Raw genomic sequence first — 19949 nt, forward strand, 5'->3', positions numbered from 1 at the left:
AATATAGAAATGGATGACAAATATATGCAGACATATATAACAATATAAGATAATTATAAATACAGAATAATAAAAATCGATACAATACATAATACAAGTAATACTGTATATATCTTATGATAATATATTATAGGAAATGTGTATTGGATATATATAAGTAGAGTACATCAATATGTTATCGTATACTATATAACAAATTATAAATATAAATATGAAAATTATAAATATAAAAATATTTTTAAATAGTAAAGCGGGTTTTTTTTTGTCAATAGGCAGAGTTTTGATTGTAAAAATTTTAGATACAAATAATATAAAGGTGGCAATCTAAGGATAGAAATAGATCATAAATACATACAGATATATATAAAATTTAAAAATATAAGAAAAAATTAGTTGTAGCAGTAGATATGATACATAATAGAAATAATAATTTAAATACTTTTTTAGAATTTTATATATCTTATATGTAATCACTATTATAATGCATCAAAAGAAACGAAAGAATCATATGTGAATATAATTTTAGGAAGTAGAAATAAAAATACTTCAATGGCGTTTAAAATAAGGGGGGGTTGTATTTATTTTGTTAGAGACAGGGTTTTTATTTTGAATAATAGAAGTATTATATAAATAGAAATCTAAAGAAAGAAATATACCATCGATATAGACAGATATGTATAAAAACGCAAAACATAAATAAATACAAACCATAGGAGTAGATGTAATATATTATACAAATTACCTAACGCATCAATGTCCGGTATAAAGATGCATGTGAATGTAAACATGAAACATTTAAATCTAAAATAGATTTAAATATGGTTTTAAAGAAAGGGCGCTTGTTTCGTTCCTGTTGGGTAAGAGGCAGGTTTTCGGCGTTTATTTCAGAGGATTTTCTGGGGGATGGCAGCCGGTTTTTTGCCCGCCTTCCCCGCCCGCAGCCGAGCGCGGTCCCGCCCCCCGGACGGGCAGCGGCCGGGACGCGTCCGTGCCGAGGCCCGCGCGCCATCGCGCCCTGGGGGGCGGCTCGGCCGGGACGCGCTTGACCTTCCCAAGATGGCGGCCAAAAGGGCGGGAAAAAGGAGCACCGCGGTCTGTATACCAGACTGCCTGCCCGCCGGCCCGGCGGGATTTTCCGTGAGGTATGCAGCGCCGGGCACACGGGCCCTGGGTCAGTGGCGCCGCTGGCGGGCGGGTGGCGGGCGGGCGCCGACAGGCAATGGCACGGACGCCTCTCTCTGCCGGGGACCCGCAGCCGCCGCCGTCCCGGGACTCGGGAGAGGCTCGGCCGGGAGCCGGGTGACCTTCCCAAGATGGCGGCACGAAGGGGGGGCGCAGTCGAGGCTCGCGGTCCGTTCGCTGCGCTGCCCGCACGGCGCCCCCGTGGCGGCGCCGGCCCGTCGGGGCTTTCCGCGGTGGTTCCGGTGCGGGGCTGGCGGGCTGTGGGCTCGGCAGCGCCGCGGGCGGGCGGGCGGGTTTTGGGGGGCCGCTGACGGGCACTGGCGTGGTGGCCTCTCTTCGCCGAGGTACTCAGGGTGCATCCTCTGCTGCTGGAGGGGGCTTTTGTACTGGGGAAGCTTATTTTATTTTTCCGAATGAAAATAAGCTGCCCGGTATGCCCGTGTAGGCGTCAGTAAAACGCGTGCTTTGGTAGGGAATTTAGTACTTAAAAGTAGGGGGTTTATTTGATTTAAGCGTGGATGAGTCTCCAATGACTCGATAGTCACACCAATGTCAATATTACAGCCTGGCAGGTGACCGCGTTGGAGAGAGGAGGGCGGCTGCCAGCAGGCAGCCCCCCGGGGAAAACAGGGGAGTTTCAGTGGTTTCTGGAGCCTGAGGAACAGGGAGATGCCCTGAGCTGAGCAGGAGTTAAGCGCAGTCATGCGGAGGCCTGGCTGTTGCGATTGAAGGTCGCTTGGTGAATATCGATAGTTTCTGTAGGTATTTTTATATCTATAGAAAGATAAAAAGTAAAAGTAGACTATAGAGCATTGTGCAGGAGAAGAAGAACCCTTTATGTAAGATGTGACCTGAGGGGCATCATGCCAGGCTGTCCCTTCCAGACTGGGAAGGATTCAGTGTTTTGTATGGCACGATGGAGAGTTTTGAAAAGTAAGATTTCCTCTTCGGTGCAGGTCCGATGGGTGAGGCCTGGCAGCTTGTGCACTGCCACTGTGCTACCCTGCGTGCCTCTCCTTCCCTCCCTGCTCCGCAGGCACAGCACGGGATCAGCAGGGAGAGGCGGCTCTGTCGTGGAGGATCCAGGAGCTCGGCGTGCGTGTCTGAGCCTGCAGCTGCGAGCCGCAGCAGGACCCAAGGTCTGCACACGCCTGTGTACAGGTACTCTCAGAAATGTTGACTGTCCTGACTGAGCCCTCAGGAGCTGGCAGTGCCAGCCTGGAGAACAAGAGTAACTTCCAGCCTTTTCTTTTGTCTCCGTGTCCAGTGTTCAGTCTAATTCCTGCTGGGCCTTTGCCCATCATGGTGTGAAATGCTTCAGGGAATAAAGGGGGGGAAAAAAGCGGGGGGAAAAGAAAAAAAGATCAAACAGTGGTCTAAACCTCAGGAGGAAGAAGACATCTGTCAGGACACACTCTTAAGAGAAATGGGATAAAGAATACTTGTTTACTAAATCTTTCGTATCTGTAGCTAGTTCAAAGACAGTCAAAGCCAGTCCTTCCCGTTAGAAGGGCAAAAGAAGAACAGAGAAGCCCTCAGCCTAAGCCATTGGAAGCAGCAGCAGCAGCTTTGTGTACTCCGGTGTGGCAGGCATTCCTGGGTTGGCTTTTTTTCTTTTGCATCTAGCACCGGTAGAGGAAAGTTCTTTGCAAGGTGATCGTTCCAGCCTTGAATTGAAATGTGAGCAAAGAGGAGCTTCCTCAGTTGGATTTGGGTTTATTCATGGCACTTGTAAACAGAGTTAAGGTGAAGATAACACGGGCAGGGAGTGTGCCGTGGGTTACCACAAGCGATAAAGGATTTTGGGACGGTGACAAGGCAGTTTCCCCTTCAACGTATTGTTTTTTTTTTTCTAGAAGAATGATGCGAGAACAGAAAAGTTGCAATGGCATTGCAGTTCCCTGCACAGAAAATAGCCAGGGAGGTGAAGCCCGGCCAAGTGGTGCCGTTCGACTGCGCCCCGACTGGGAGCATCAGGTGAGTGACGAGGACTGAGCCGCTCCCCCCCTTTAGCAAGCACACCGGCAGTGTCAAGCCGGATCACCCTTTTCCAGACCGCTGGCATGTGCTTGGGGACAATAACCTGTACTTTTCACAGCCAGGTCTTCTGAGCCACAGCACCTCCTGCTCTGCGGTGGCCACTGCTCACTGATCCCAGTGAAAACAAACTTGTGTACAGGCACTCTGCAAAACTCCCACCTTAGATGCCACTGAAGCGCAGCTTTGGCTTTTGGGCGTCTCCCCCGCAGGCCGTCCCGTGTGTCGTTTCCGCAGAGGATTCCTTGTTAGTTAATTACTTCGTTTTGTTTTTAATTTCCAAAGAATATCAGTTGACTTTTACAGCTTCTTCAGTGCTCCCCAAGCTTCATGCCACACCTAAATGCTCATCTTCGCTGCCTGAAGGTCCTTTCTGACCTGAACGATTCTATGACTTTGGTCCGTACTTCAGCTTAAGGGAAAAGCTGCACGTTGATTGGGTTTTGGAGAAAAAGATTTGAACGTCCAGCTGTGAATTGATCTTGTGTTTTGTCTTCCAGGTTCATTCCCATTGTGATCTGCAAATGGCAAATCAGGGTTGCTCTTCGTTAAAACCAAAAGCGCTCTCAGAATGTTGATGGAGGTGATGATTGCAGGGGCGATGCTTCTGGAGAATAGCTCCCCCATCTTCCCCAGGGCCTGGGCAGAGAGAGGTGGAGCTCGGAGTCCCCCCAGTCCTCCCGCGGGTGTCGGCGTCTGCAGCGCCATCGGGACGGGATCCACGGCGCAGCTCCCTCCTCCAGAGGCCGAAAGCTCAGCCTCCAGTTTCGTGCAGGGTGATCACCTTTCCAGGGCAATACAAGCACTTCCCAAGAGCAGCTGGTGAGGATGGCGCAGAAGCAAGGACAAGGGTGCAGTGAAAAGTTTGGTGCATCGATCCAGCTTCCGGACATGGTAGGGAAGACACACCGTTTGATAAAACACCAAACACGGTACTTTTCATTCTTTGTGTTTTTCTGTGCCCCCATTGTGATCACCCCTGGAAGTATTATTTTCGAAAAACATATCTAGGAGAGAAATCGTAACCTGCTTTGCGTCCTTCTGCCTGGAAGGGTTGTGACACAGGGAAGTGAGGAAGGGGCTGGCCGGGGTCAGCCTCTGCTGAGCCTCAGCTCTGGCTGCTGCTCCTGCTTCCCGGGTACAGCCAAAAGCTGTCATGATCAAAAGAGCAGGCAGCCCTTCTGTCCTGAGTCACAGGGGCCATTTCTTCCTGAGTGACTCAAGATGGGAAATCATTCTTGGAGCTTCAAAAGAAAAAAAAAAAAAAAAACCTCACGCAATCATTTCTAAGTGTGTATATATACACATAGATTTCCTTCAATGAAGAAGAAAATCTTAGAAATATCATGTCACGTCTGGCTTCCTAGAGAACATCCTTATCTCTGGGCTTCTGAAATCAAATGTCTGTGCATTTATAGAGCATTTCCCCTCTTTTTATGTGCCTCCCACAGTGATCTTCTACCCTGCCCCACGGCAAGAAGAGTTTGGTGATTTTGCTGCTCTGCTCTCTCAAGGGTGTTGCAGGCTGCGTAGCAGGGAGTGAAGCCCTTGTCGCTGCTCATCAGACACTTTCCTACAGAATTCTCCCTGCAGTGATAAAATTAGACTGGTGTTAGTGAGCTGCCAAGTAGAGCAGGTAACATTGGACAAGAATGGTTTCTGAGCTGCTGTTCACTAGCACGTGTTTCCCCTTTCCAGCGCGGTGCCGCCGCCCAAGAAAGGATTTTTGTGGGTCAGCCAGATGTGCTCCTGCCTCCCACTGAGGCTCTGAGATGGAGCCGAGTTTGCATTCCAGTTTATTGCAACAGAGGGTCACGGGAAATTTCCTCAGCTATCTCAGGCACAGAGCCATGGAAGCAAGTAAGCCTGAGCTCCTGCGTGCTTGCTGTGAGCCTTGGGACGAGTGTGCATCATTGCAGGCTTGGAATTTATTGAAATGTGCTAAGGAAACCGGCTCTGGGGGGGGAGGGAGGGAGGGAGGGAGGGGAAATCCTCTCTTCACATGTGCCAATCCTTCTCTGAAACTCATCCCGGCAGGACAGCACGAAGACTGAACGTGTAAGAAGATGTGGGGTGCAATGGAGAACCTGGCAGGAGCATCCGACGCACACGTGCACGAGTTTTGCTTTTTGCTTGGATTGAAACTCAAAAGTTGTAAGGAATTTGGGAATGAGATGGGACGTTTCAGAAGAAGAGGAAGGAGGAGAAGAAGTTGTTGTTACAGTCCTGGCAAAATCCTTTGTTCTAGCTAATAAAAGAAGTTAGTTTAAAAAAAAAAAAAAAAAAAAAAAAAAAAAAAAAGTGTTTTTTTTTTTTCCTTGAATATTATATTCGTTGGTGGTGTATGGTGTGTTGCTTTATTTCTTGGTATTCTTAACTCTCTGTCATTGTTTTCTTTTTGAGTGAGGCTAACTTTATGGATGGGTTGGTTTGTATTTGAGTAGGATTAATTTCAGTAGGTTTCTTGAATAGACTTGGGATATTGTTGGGATTTTGGTTTTGTTTATTGGATGTATAAACAGAGAGATTTGGTAGGGCTAGCTCGGCTGCTGGAGTTTTGGGTGTTAATTTATTAGATGGCTTTTGTTAAAAGCCGTTTTAAAATTGTTGAAAGTTTTCTTAAAAAGGTCGTGGTTTAAAGGTGGTTTTTAAGAATTGATTGTATTGTTTTATGCTGTTTGTAGCTGGTGTACCAGAAGGGATATGGTGTACTTCTTGAGTGTTACGGTTTTAGCTTTCCCAAGTTCCGATTTATTTCTGGTGTGATGGGTTTTGTTTAGTTTTATCTTTGGGGACAGGGGCATTTTTATGGTGGGTTTTTATAGGCAACATTTTTTAAAATTTGGGTAGTGGTATTTTTAGTATTTTAATAGTTTAGATTTTTTATTTGTATGCTTTTAATTAGTTTTTTTTTAATTTTTAAGATAATTTTTATAGATTATTTGTTCTTATTTGTGAGTTAGCATAAAGGTGGAGCTTTGGGGGCTTTTTGTAGTAATGTTTAGGGTCAGTTGCACAGTTTTGAGTTCAGTGAGTCGGTTTGGTTTATTTTTTCATGGGTTTTTGTTTTTATTAGCAGTTATTTCATTTTCAATGTGTGTTTGAGTTTTTTGGGTTTCTGAGCTACTGGTTTGGGAGGAAGTTTAGGATTGGAATGGATGGGGGGGTTTGGGCTAGTTATAGAGGGGTTTTAAAATTTATTTCCAGTTGGGTTTCTGTGAGTTTTTAATGGGGTGAAGTGTAGTGGGGCCTTTGTTCTTTGTTAGTAGCAGAAATAGGTTTTGTTTGGATGTGCTGCGATGGGACGAGCGTGCCCTGCGCGCCGGCGCTGACCGAGGCGCGTCGGGATTTCTCTGGTTCTGACGTGTCAGGTGAGTGAGTTGATATGGTTTATTAGACAGGTCAAAATAGAAATAAAAATAAATTTGAAAGGAAATCTAAAACTATAACTGTAAACATAAACATGGAAAACAGATAAATATATAAAACTATCATATAATGTATGTTATTGTGACATACTATAATATATGGAAAATAGAGTCTAATATATATACACAAATATATATAAGTAGAGATTGTAAATATAAAAATATTCACTATAGTTTAAAAGAAATTGGGGATTTTTTTTTGTTTTTATTAGGTTATAGGCTGGGTTCTTTTATAAATAGTAGAAATATAAATAATATAAAACTATAAATCCAACTATACAAATCTATAATATATCTACTGATACCTATAAATATTTAATATAACTAAATATAAGTAATATAAATATATAGTATAAAGACAGGTCTGTTCTTCAAGGCATTCTCTATACTAGATAATCTATAAATATAGTAAAAAATAGAAATGTACATGTGAATATAATGATGAAAAATGAAATTATTTTTAAACTTTTAAATACGGTTTAACCGAAGGGGTGTCTTTGGTTTTTATTTGGTTAGAGACAGGGGCTTTATTTTAAACAAGGCAAGTATTATAGAAATGTAAATCGAAATATAGAAATATATTATATAAAGATATGTAACTATAATTAAACTCTAAATGTAAACCTAAATATAAATATGTGTAAGTAATGTGAAGAGATGTAATCTAGAATATCAATAACATTATAGGGCAATTGAAATTATAAATATAAATGGGAAAATAAATACGAAAAATATTACTATAAAATGTGTTAATATAATTTAAAAGAAAGGTCGTTTTTTCTTTTTATTTGGTGTGAGGCAGGGTTTTTGTTTTAAATAATATGAATATAGATATTATTGTTTGATATTTCTAAATATCGAAATATAGAAAGAAGATATGAAAATACAGATATAGAAATATAAGCTAGAAATATATATAAATAATAGGAAGAGGTGTAATATAGAACACAAATGACACCATACATTAAAATATATACGAGTATAAATATGAAAAATAAAATAAAAAATAATGAAATACATTTTAAAGGAAAGGGGTTCTTTTTGGCTTTTATTTGGGTAAAGGCAGGGGTTTAATTAGAAATAATGTAAGTGTTACAGAAGTAAAAATCTTAACCCGAAATATCTAATCAGTATATAAAAATATGTATAAAACCATAGAAATAAACCTAAGTAATGGGAACAGATGAAATCTAGAAATTCAATTTCTATCTAAATAGAAATTTGTAAGTATAAATTGTTAAATTACATGATACACCAATATATACATGATAGATATAAATGTGAATATAAATATGAAAAAATATAAAAAGTAAAATAGATACTGTTTTAAAGGAATGTTCGGGTTTGGGCTGGTTTTTGGGGGTTTTTTTGTTTTGTGTTTTTCTTTTTGTTTCTTATTGGGTGAGAGGCAGGGTTTAATTTCTTCCGGCTTATTTTTTGGCATTTCTTTCAGAGGAGTTTTCGGCGGGGGCCGCCCCTGTTCTCTCTCGCCGCCTTCCCTGCCCGCAGCCCCAAGGCGCGCGGCTGCCCCCGGCTGGGGCGCGCGGCGGTGCTGCCGCCTTGTGGGCAGAGCGCGGTACTGCAGCCCGGCACGGGCAGGCGTCCCCGCAGCCGCCATGTTGGGAGTGGCGTGCGGCGGGTGTCGCGGAGCCGCTTGACCTTCTCAAGGTGGCGGCCAAAAGGGCGGGCAAGTTGAAGACCCGCGGTCGGTCTAACCGAACTGCCTGCACGGCACCCCGGCGCCAGGGCGGCCCCGGCAGGATTTTCTGTGGCGTTTCATGTGTCCCGGACGCGGGCTGTCGGCTCAGCGGCGCGGTGGGCGGGCGCTTTTCGGCGGGTTTCTGACAGGCATCTGCGTAAACGCCTCTCTCTGCTGCTGGGTCTTCTCGCGGCCGCCATGTTGAGAGTGGCGTGTCGCGAATGTCGCGGACTTTCTCTGACCTTCTCAAGATGGCGGTGAAAAAGAAGGCCCCGCGGTCGGTCTAACCGGACTGCCTGCACAGCACCCTGACGCCTGCGCGGCCACGGCGGGATTTTTTGTGGCGTATCAAGTGCCTCGGACGCGGGCTGTGAGCTCAGGTGAGTCGCGGACGGTTGTAATTTGGCGTGTTTCTGACAGGCATCTGCGAAAACGCCTCACGGTGGGGGGGGGGTCCTCGTTTGGCCGCCATGTTGGGAGTGGAGTGTCGCGGATGTCGCGGACTCGCTTGACCTTCTCAAGGTGGCGGCATAAAGGGCGGGAAAATCGAAGCGCGCCCCTCCCGGTAAGTCTGCCGCCTTGTGGACAGAGAGCGGTACTGCAGCCCCCCCGAGCCAGCGCCCTGCCCATCCCCAGGCGTTGGAAGCGACCGCAAAAAGGGCGCTAGAGGGATAGAGATCTGTACAAAGAGATAGAAATAGGGATCGTAAACAGAAAAATATTTAAATGTCGTTTAAAAAAAATTGGGGCTTTTTTGGTTTTTATTAGGTTATAGGCTGGAGTTTTTGAAAAGGATTATAAATATAAATAATATAAAAATATAAATCCGACTATACAAATATATACTATATATACCGATACCTGTAAATATCTAATATAAATAAATTAAACTTATAGAAATACCTATTATAAAAATACTATATCTGATAGATTAAAAGGTTTTCTCTAGACTATATATCACATCTATAAATATAACGAATAAAAATTATAAATGGACATGTAAATATAATTAGGCAGAACAAAATTATTTTTAAATCTTTAAATAGGTTGTAAATAAAGGGGTGTTTCTGGTTTTCATTTGGTTAGAGGCAAGGGTTTTATTTTAAATAATGTAAATATTTTAGAAATATTTTCTATATCTAAATAGAGAAAGATAAAATAAATGTATAAAGATATACACCTATAACTAAACGATAAATTTAAATTTAAATATGAATATATGTAAGTAATATGAAGAGGTGTCATTTAGAATATAAATAATATTAGGCGGCAAAATAATTCATTCGTATGAATGTGTATATAAATATGAAAAATGTAAATATAAAGATATGTAAATATAGGTTAAAAGAAAGGGTTCTTTTCGTTTTTATTTGGTTAGAGGCAGGGCTTTTATTTTAAATAATATGAATATAGATATTATTGTTTTCTATTTCTAAATATAGAACTATATAATCAGGATATAAATGTAGATATAAAGTATAAATCAATAGAAATAATAGGAAGAGAAGTAATAGAGAGCAGAAATAATTAATATATACATTAATATACATTTGAAATGTAAATGTGAGTCTAAATATAAAAACCATAAGTAAAAAAAAAATTAAATACAGTTAAAAAAAAGTGGTTCTTCTCGGCTTTTATTTGGTTCGAGGCAGGTTTATTTTTTTAAATAATAGAAGTGTTACAGAAGTAAAAAACTTAACCAGACATATATAATCAAGATAAAAACATATGTATAAAAATATATAAATAAATATAAACAATAGGAATGTATGTAATATAGAATATAAATTTATATACAGATAGAAAACGATAAACATAAATGTACAAATAAACGTTGTACATCAATATACATTTTTAAATAGAAAGGACTATAAATCTAAAAAAAAAAAAAATTTAAATATTTTTTACAACAAAGGGTTGGTGTTTTTTTTTTTTTTTTTTCGTTTTTATTGGCCTAAAGGCAGGGGTTTTGTTTTAAATAATATGAATATAGATATTATTTTTGTCTATTTCTAAATATAAAAATATATAATCAGGATATAAATATATAGATAGAGAAATATAAAATAGAAATAAATATAATAGGGAGAGATGTAATATAGAACACAAATGACACTATACATGAATACACATTTAAACTGTACATGGGAGTATAAATATGAAAAATGTAATTTAAAAAAAATCAAATAAAGTTTAAAAGAAAGGGGTTCTTTTTGGCTTTTATTTGGGTAGAGGCAGGGGTTTTATTTGAAATCATATGATTGTTACAGAATTATAAAATCTTAACCAGAAATATATAATCAATATGTAAAATATATTAATAAATCTAAGTAATAGGAATCGATTAAATATAGAATATAAATGTATATATCAATAGAAAATTATAAATATAGAAATCAACATTAGGCATCAATATACATTCTAAATCGAAATTTGGGTATAAACATGAAAAATTTGAAAATAAAATATATTTAAATATTGTTTAAAAGAAAGGCTTGGGTTGTTCTTTGTTGACTTTTTTTTGCTTTTTAGCCGCCTGGTGGGCAGAGCGCGGTACTGCAGCCCCCCGAGGTTAGCCGACAATAGCCGAGTGGAGCCGAAGAACCGAAAATAGCCGAGTGGAGCCGAAGAACCGAAAATAGCCGAGTGGAGCCGAAGAACCGAAAATAGCCGAGTGTGGACGGAAATAGCCGAGTGCAGCCGAAGAACCGAAAATAGCCGAGGGTGGACGGAAATAGCCGAGTGGAGCCGAAGAACCGAATAGGACCGAGTTTAGACGAACCGTGCCGAGTTCAGCACGAGAACTTCTCCCCTCCTTTTTCGAGGTGCATTGGGTGTCCCAAGGAGGGCTGGGTTCCTCAGCGGGGGTCTTAGGAGTTGGCGCTGATTCTGCTTTTTCTGAAGGTGTATCAAAGCGTGCTACCTGAATGACAGTTCTCTCCCCTGGAAAGCTTTCTCTCAATGCCATCAGCGCACGAACGCGTTTTAGTTGTGGAACCAGACGGAATGAGAAAAGCCAACACCCGTAGCAGATTTCTGTTTGCTCTGGGTCTGTGAGAAGCGGGCTCTGCGCTGGTCACCGAGAGGCGCTGTTGGAGAGTGGCACCAGCGCCAGGTGTGAGTGTGACGATGATGACGGCTCGGAGCAGCCCCAGGTGTGAGTGTGACGATGAGGAGGGGCCGGCTCCTGCCGGGGTCTGTTTTAGGGGGAGGGTTTGCCTCAGCTCCCTTTTGCATGGTGCTGCTGCTGAGTAGCGGGGTTCCCGGGGCTGTCTCGTGGAAGGACGGTGAGAGCTTCTCACGGGCTCTGGGGGAACACCAGGATGCGCGCTTGGATACGCGGAGCGTTGCTTAAAGGAGGTGCCGAGAGACAGAGCTTTGTGCCGGGAAGCGGCAGCCGAACAGGTGAGCCCGTGTGGACTCGGAGCGGGGACTTTTGTCCTTTCCCTTCTCAATTTCATCTTGCCAGTCCCTCCCCGGTTCCCCAGGAACAAAAATGGAGCTTATGAGGACAAAAGAAATTAAGGAGAGGGAAGCAGCTACTCTTCTATTATTGTCTGTGTTTGAACCGGGGGGGGGGGATCCCCCTTCACTTGCGGTTTTAAGGGTGTTGATTGAAGGAAAACCTGCCTTTTCCAGGCTGTTAGGGCTATCACAGGGGCGACAGGGAATCCCTGCGTTCTGTTTTAAGGGGAATTGGAAAAATATCGTGGTCGTATTGTGAGTTTGATTTGAAGGCAGCCACCCCATTTTCATCATCCTAAGGTTTAAATTGAGGGGGCAGCCCTGTTGTCCCTCCTTCTCGAGGGTTCGAATTGGGGTCCAAATCCCTCTTTGCCATCAGTTGAAGGCTTTCATTTGAGGAGAACCCCTTATTTTCTGTTATGACAGGGGATGAAACTGAAGGGGAGAACACACATTTATTCGCCCTTGTTGAAGCGAGGTGAGCCCCGCCCGCGGCGTCAGTTTCGGGGTACAATTGCGGGCACCTCCAGCTCTCGCAGCGTTCGCAGGCTTGCGATCGGGCCGCGCCGCAGCGTTCGAGGGCGCTTCTTCTGCCCGTGGCCCGGCCCCGAACGTTCCCGCTCGGGAGCCCTCCCGGCACCGCCCGGGCGCTCGCTGAGGCGGGCGGGGAATTTGGCGCGGCGGGGCTGCCGCGGCAGCGCCGGTGCGAGCCGTGCCGGAGCCGAGCGGGGCTGTGCCGGGCCGGCGGGCGGGAGAGGCGGCCCGGGCCCTGCGCTGGCCCGGCCGGTGCCGGCCGCTCTGCCCGCTCCGGGCGCGGGGCTCGGGCGCCGCCGGGGCCCCCTGGGCCCGGTGCCGGCCCCGCCGGGCCGGGGGAGCGGGCGGGGGGCTCCGGGGCGGCGCCGCCCCTGCGCGCCGGAGGAGCCGCTGTCCTGCCGGCAGCCGCGCTCCGTCCGTGCCGGCAGCGCGGGCTTCGATTGCTGAAAGTTCTTGGACGTCGTGGTTTCGAGGCGGGTTTTGGGAATCGATTGCATCGGTTCGTTCTGTTTGCAGTTGCTGGATGCTAAGGGATAGGGTGTTTTTCCTGAATGCTGTGGATCTCGGTTCAGGTGGTGACGATAAAGGTTTGTTTTGAATGGAGTTTTGTTGTCGGATTTTTTTTTTTTTTTTTTTTTTTTTGCCGGGGTGTGCGATGTTTTCTAAAGGTGTGCGATGGTTTTTATGGGTCGTAGCGTGAAGTAGAGGTTAGGCGTTTAATTCTGTTGTGGTGGCTTTTAGTAGCGTGAGTGTGTAGCGTTTGTTCTGGTGGGCTTGAGGTAGCGTCAGGTAGTTAATAGCAGCGGGGTTTTAAAGATATTGATAATTGCGTTTGTGTTTATCGTCTTACAGGGCTTTCATTTATTTGGTTTGTTCGATTGTAGCGTATGTTTTATTGTGACGGATCGTTTGGGAGATATTGTTTATGGTTCCGTTTCTTTTTAGGCTTTGTGTTCATTTCTAGGCGGCGTTTTATTTTGATAGATTGAGGCACTATGGGTTGATTCAGTTAGGATTTTTTTGTTGTTGTTGTAAATTTAAGTTTATTTAAATTTAAGTTTTCGGTTGGGTTTTTGGCTGGGTTTTTTTGGTGGTGCTTTTTTTTTTTTTTTTTGGCCTTTGATATATTTGGTTGTTGTTTATCAGGGGTTTTTTTTTTGGAACATGGGTATTTATAGGGTGGGTCTTTTTAAGTAGTTTTTTTATTTGGGTAGTTATTTTCTTATTTTGTAGTGGTTGAGATTTTTTTCTATTTCGTTAATTAGTTCGGTTTTTAAAGTTATTTTTACAGAGTATTGGTTATTCTTTGACTTAGTGTAGAGGTAGAAATTTTTTTTATTTTTTTCTTTTTTTTTTTTTTTTTTTTTAGTAAAGTTCAGGGTCATTGGCACTGCTTGGAGTTTAGTAAGGTGGTTTGAATTTTTCCTCGTAGTTTTGGTGATTTGCTGTGTGCGTTTCTATTGGGTTTTCTTTTATATTCGTTGCGTTTTTCTGATGTGATGAGAATTGTTACGGCAAAGAGCGTTGTGTGGCTTTTTGCTGGCCGTCGGTTGGCTGGTGGAGGTATCTGGATGCTTTTGGAGGATATTGGTGGGAATTTGATGCTGTTTGTTTTGTCCTATTATTTAGGAATTGGATTTTAAATGTAAAATTATAACTATAACGATAATGAAACAAAACAAATAGATGTATAAAAATGGGAATAAAACCCCTTAAAATTTAAATATAGACCGAATATATAAAAGTGAAACATGTAACATGAATCATTATATATTACAATAAGCTATTATAATTTTTAATACAGAGTATTACATATGTTTATAGATATCTAAAGATCTAGATTATAAATAGAAACAAAGCCCCAATCAAAATATAAATATAGAAATGGATGACAAATATATGCAGACATATATAACAATATAAGATAATTATAAATACAGAATAATAAAAATCGATACAATACATAATACAAGTAATACTGTATATATCTTATGATAATATATTATAGGAAATGTGTATTGGATATATATAAGTAGAGTACATCAATATGTTATCGTATACTATATAACAAATTATAAATATAAATATGAAAATTATAAATATAAAAATATTTTTAAATAGTAAAGCGGGTTTTTTTTTGTCAATAGGCAGAGTTTTGATTGTAAAAATTTTAGATACAAATAATATAAAGGTGGCAATCTAAGGATAGAAATAGATCATAAATACATACAGATATATATAAAATTTAAAAATATAAGAAAAAATTAGTTGTAGCAGTAGATATGATACATAATAGAAATAATAATTTAAATACTTTTTTAGAATTTTATATATCTTATATGTAATCACTATTATAATGCATCAAAAGAAACGAAAGAATCATATGTGAATATAATTTTAGGAAGTAGAAATAAAAATACTTCAATGGCGTTTAAAATAAGGGGGGGTTGTATTTATTTTGTTAGAGACAGGGTTTTTATTTTGAATAATAGAAGTATTATATAAATAGAAATCTAAAGAAAGAAATATACCATCGATATAGACAGATATGTATAAAAACGCAAAACATAAATAAATACAAACCATAGGAGTAGATGTAATATATTATACAAATTACCTAACGCATCAATGTCCGGTATAAAGATGCATGTGAATGTAAACATGAAACATTTAAATCTAAAATAGATTTAAATATGGTTTTAAAGAAAGGGCGCTTGTTTCGTTCCTGTTGGGTAAGAGGCAGGTTTTCGGCGTTTATTTCAGAGGATTTTCCGGGGGTTGGCAGCCGGTTTTTTGCCCGCCTTCCCCGCCCGCAGCCGAGCGCGGTCCCGCCCCCCGGACGGGCAGCGGCCGGGACGCGTCCGTGCCGAGGCCCGCGCGCCATCGCGCCCTGGGGGGGCGGCTCGGCCGGGACGCGCTTGACCTTCCCAAGATGGCGGCCAAAAGGGCGGGAAAAAGGAGCACCGCGGTCTGTATACCAGACTGCCTGCCCGCCGGCCCGGCGGGATTTTCCGTGCGGTATGCAGCGCCGGGCACGCGGGCCGTGGGTCAGTGGCGCCGCTGGCGGGCGGGTGGCGGGCGGGCGCCGACAGGCAATGGCACGGACGCCTCTCTCTGCCGGGGACCCGCAGCCGCCGCCGTCCCGGGACTCGGGAGAGGCTCGGCCGGGAGCCGGGTGACCTTCCCAAGATGGCGGCACGAAGGGGGGGCGCAGTCGAGGCTCGCGGTCCGTTCGCTGCGCTGCCCGCACGGCGCCCCCGTGGCGGCGCCGGCCCGTCGGGGCTTTCCGCGGTGGTTCCGGTGCGGGGCTGGCGGGCTGTGGGCTCGGCAGCGCCGCGGGCGGGCGGGCGGGTTTTGGGGGGCCGCTGACGGGCACTGGCGTGGTGGCCTCTCTTCGCCGAGGTACTCAGGGTGCATCCTCTGCTGCTGGAGGGGGCTTTTGTACTGGGGAAGCTTATTTTATTTTTCCGAATGAAAATAAGCTGCCCGGTATGCCCGTGTAGGCGTCAGTAAAACGCGTGCTTTGGTAGGGAATTTAGTACTTAAAAGTAGGGGGTTTATTTGATTTAAGCGTGGATGAGTCTCCAATGACTCGATAGTCACACCAATGTCAATATTACAGCCTGGCAGGTGACCGCGTTGGAGAGAGGAGGGCGGCTGCCAGCAGGCAGCCCCCCGGGGAAAACAGGGGAGTTTCAGTGGTTTCTGGAGCCTGAGGAACAGGGAGATGCCCTGAGCTGAGCAGGAGTTAAGCGCAGTCATGCGGAGGCCTGGCTGTTGCGATTGAAGGTCGCTTGGTGAATATCGATAGTTTCTGTAGGTATTTTTATATCTATAGAAAGATAAAAAGTAAAAGTAGACTATAGAGCATTGTGCAGGAGAAGAAGAACCCTTTATGTAAGATGTGACCTGAGGGGCATCATGCCAGGCTGTCCCTTCCAGACTGGGAAGGATTCAGTGTTTTGTATGGCACGATGGAGAGTTTTGAAAAGTAAGATTTCCTCTTCGGTGCAGGTCCGATGGGTGAGGCCTGGCAGCTTGTGCACTGCCACTGTGCTACCCTGCGTGCCTCTCCTTCCCTCCCTGCTCCGCAGGCACAGCACGGGATCAGCAGGGAGAGGCGGCTCTGTCGTGGAGGATCCAGGAGCTCGGCGTGCGTGTCTGAGCCTGCAGCTGCGAGCCGCAGCAGGACCCAAGGTCTGCACACGCCTGTGTACAGGTACTCTCAGAAATGTTGACTGTCCTGACTGAGCCCTCAGGAGCTGGCAGTGCCAGCCTGGAGAACAAGAGTAACTTCCAGCCTTTTCTTTTGTCTCCGTGTCCAGTGTTCAGTCTAATTCCTGCTGGGCCTTTGCCCATCATGGTGTGAAATGCTTCAGGGAATAAAGGGGGGGAAAAAAGCGGGGGGAAAAGAAAAAAAGATCAAACAGTGGTCTAAACCTCAGGAGGAAGAAGACATCTGTCAGGACACACTCTTAAGAGAAATGGGATAAAGAATACTTGTTTACTAAATCTTTCGTATCTGTAGCTAGTTCAAAGACAGTCAAAGCCAGTCCTTCCCGTTAGAAGGGCAAAAGAAGAACAGAGAAGCCCTCAGCCTAAGCCATTGGAAGCAGCAGCAGCAGCTTTGTGTACTCCGGTGTGGCAGGCATTCCTGGGTTGGCTTTTTTTCTTTTGCATCTAGCACCGGTAGAGGAAAGTTCTTTGCAAGGTGATCGTTCCAGCCTTGAATTGAAATGTGAGCAAAGAGGAGCTTCCTCAGTTGGATTTGGGTTTATTCATGGCACTTGTAAACAGAGTTAAGGTGAAGATAACACGGGCAGGGAGTGTGCCGTGGGTTACCACAAGCGATAAAGGATTTTGGGACGGTGACAAGGCAGTTTCCCCTTCAACGTATTGTTTTTTTTTTTCTAGAAGAATGATGCGAGAACAGAAAAGTTGCAATGGCATTGCAGTTCCCTGCACAGAAAATAGCCAGGGAGGTGAAGCCCGGCCAAGTGGTGCCGTTCGACTGCGCCCCGACTGGGAGCATCAGGTGAGTGACGAGGACTGAGCCGCTCCCCCCCTTTAGCAAGCACACCGGCAGTGTCAAGCCGGATCACCCTTTTCCAGACCGCTGGCATGTGCTTGGGGACAATAACCTGTACTTTTCACAGCCAGGTCTTCTGAGCCACAGCACCTCCTGCTCTGCGGTGGCCACTGCTCACTGATCCCAGTGAAAACAAACTTGTGTACAGGCACTCTGCAAAACTCCCACCTTAGATGCCACTGAAGCGCAGCTTTGGCTTTCGGGCGTCTCCCCCGCAGGCCGTCCCGTGTGTCGTTTCCGCAGAGGATTCCTTGTTAGTTAATTACTTCGTTTTGTTTTTAATTTCCAAAGAATATCAGTTGACTTTTACAGCTTCTTCAGTGCTCCCCAAGCTTCATGCCACACCTAAATGCTCATCTTCGCTGCCTGAAGGTCCTTTCTGACCTGAACGATTCTATGACTTTGGTCCCTACTTCAGCTTAAGGGAGAAGCTGCACGTTGATTGGGTTTTGGAGAAAAAGATTTGAACGTCCAGCTGTGAATTGATCTTGTGTTTTGTCTTCCAGGTTCATTCCCATTGTGATCTGCAAATGGCAAATCAGGGTTGCTCTTCGTTAAAACCAAAAGCGCTCTCAGAATGTTGATGGAGGTGATGATTGCAGGGGCGATGCTTCTGGAGAATAGCTCCCCCATCTTCCCCAGGGCCTGGGCAGAGAGAGGTGGAGCTCGGAGTCCCCCCAGTCCTCCCGCGGGTGCTGGCGTCTGCAGCGCCATCGGGACGGGATCCACGGCGCAGCTCCCTCCTCCAGAGGCCGAAGGCTCAGCCTCCAGTTTCGTGCAGGGTGATCACCTTTCCAGGGCAATACAAGCACTTCCCAAGAGCAGCTGGTGAGGATGGCGCAGAAGCAAGGACAAGGGTGCAGTGAAAAGTTTGGTGCATCGATCCAGCTTCCGGACATGGTAGGGAAGACACACCGTTTGATAAAACACCAAACACGGTACTTTTCATTCTTTGTGTTTTTCTGTGCCCCCATTGTGATCACCCCTGGAAGTATTATTTTCGAAAAACATATCTAGGAGAGAAATCGTAACCTGCTTTGCGTCCTTCTGCCTGGAAGGGTTGTGACACAGGGAAGTGAGGAAGGGGCTGGCCGGGGTCAGCCTCTGCTGAGCCTCAGCTCTGGCTGCTGCTCCTGCTTCCCGGGTACAGCCAAAAGCTGTCATGATCAAAAGAGCAGGCAGCCCTTCTGTCCTGAGTCACAGGGGCCATTTCTTCCTGAGTGACTCAAGATGGGAAATCATTCTTGGAGCTTCAAAAGAAAAAAAAAAAAAAAAACCTCACGCAATCATTTCTAAGTGTGTATATATACACATAGATTTCCTTCAATGAAGAAGAAAATCTTAGAAATATCATGTCACGTCTGGCTTCCTAGAGAACATCCTTATCTCTGGGCTTCTGAAATCAAATGTCTGTGCATTTATAGAGCATTTCCCCTCTTTTTATGTGCCTCCCACAGTGATCTTCTACCCTGCCCCACGGCAAGAAGAGTTTGGTGATTTTGCTGCTCTGCTCTCTCAAGGGTGTTGCAGGCTGCGTAGCAGGGAGTGAAGCCCTTGTCGCTGCTCATCAGACACTTTCCTACAGAATTCTCCCTGCAGTGATAAAATTAGACTGGTGTTAGTGAGCTGCCAAGTAGAGCAGGTAACATTGGACAAGAATGGTTTCTGAGCTGCTGTTCACTAGCACGTGTTTCCCCTTTCCAGCGCGGTGCCGCCGCCCAAGAAAGGATTTTTGTGGGTCAGCCAGATGTGCTCCTGCCTCCCACTGAGGCTCTGAGATGGAGCCGAGTTTGCATTCCAGTTTATTGCAACAGAGGGTCACGGGAAATTTCCTCAGCTATCTCAGGCACAGAGCCATGGAAGCAAGTAAGCCTGAGCTCCTGCGTGCTTGCTGTGAGCCTTGGGACGAGTGTGCATCATTGCAGGCTTGGAATTTATTGAAATGTGCTAAGGAAACCGGCTCTGGGGGGGGAGGGAGGGAGGGAGGGAGGGGAAATCCTCTCTTCACATGTGCCAATCCTTCTCTGAAACTCATCCCGGCAGGACAGCACGAAGACTGAACGTGTAAGAAGATGTGGGGTGCAATGGAGAACCTGGCAGGAGCATCCGACGCACACGTGCACGAGTTTTGCTTTTTGCTTGGATTGAAACTCAAAAGTTGTAAGGAATTTGGGAATGAGATGGGACGTTTCAGAAGAAGAGGAAGGAGGAGAAGAAGTTGTTGTTACAGTCCTGGCAAAATCCTTTGTTCTAGCTAATAAAAGAAGTTAGTGTAAAAAAAAAAAAAAAAAAAAAAAAAAAAAGTGTTTTTTTTTCCTTGAATATTATATTCGTTGGTGGTGTATGGTGTGTTGCTTTATTTCTTGGTATTCTTAACTCTCTGTCATTGTTTTCTTTTTGAGTGAGGCTAACTTTATGGATGGGTTGGTTTGTATTTGAGTAGGATTAATTTCAGTAGGTTTCTTGAATAGACTTGGGATATTGTTGGGATTTTGGTTTTGTTTATTGGATG

At 44.3% G+C, this 19949-nt stretch overlaps 2 long non-coding RNA genes across 2 annotated transcripts; both read left to right on the forward strand.

Moving 5' to 3' along the window:
* Positions 1–3686: 3686 nt before the first annotated feature.
* LOC132326979 (uncharacterized) lies at positions 3687–5483 on the forward strand. The gene is made up of 2 exons (XR_009486402.1): positions 3687–4855; positions 5257–5483. It is a non-coding gene; the product is annotated as an uncharacterized LOC132326979 (long non-coding RNA).
* Positions 5484–17712: 12229 nt separating this feature from the next.
* Positions 17713–19707, forward strand: LOC132326981 (uncharacterized). Its single transcript, XR_009486403.1, has 2 exons — positions 17713–19079; positions 19481–19707. It is a non-coding gene; the product is annotated as an uncharacterized LOC132326981 (long non-coding RNA).
* The last annotated feature ends 242 nt before the right edge of the window (positions 19708–19949 follow it).

The sequence above is a fragment of the Haemorhous mexicanus genome, chromosome 4 (assembly GCF_027477595.1).
Source record: "Haemorhous mexicanus isolate bHaeMex1 chromosome 4, bHaeMex1.pri, whole genome shotgun sequence".
NCBI lineage: Eukaryota > Metazoa > Chordata > Aves > Passeriformes > Fringillidae > Haemorhous > Haemorhous mexicanus.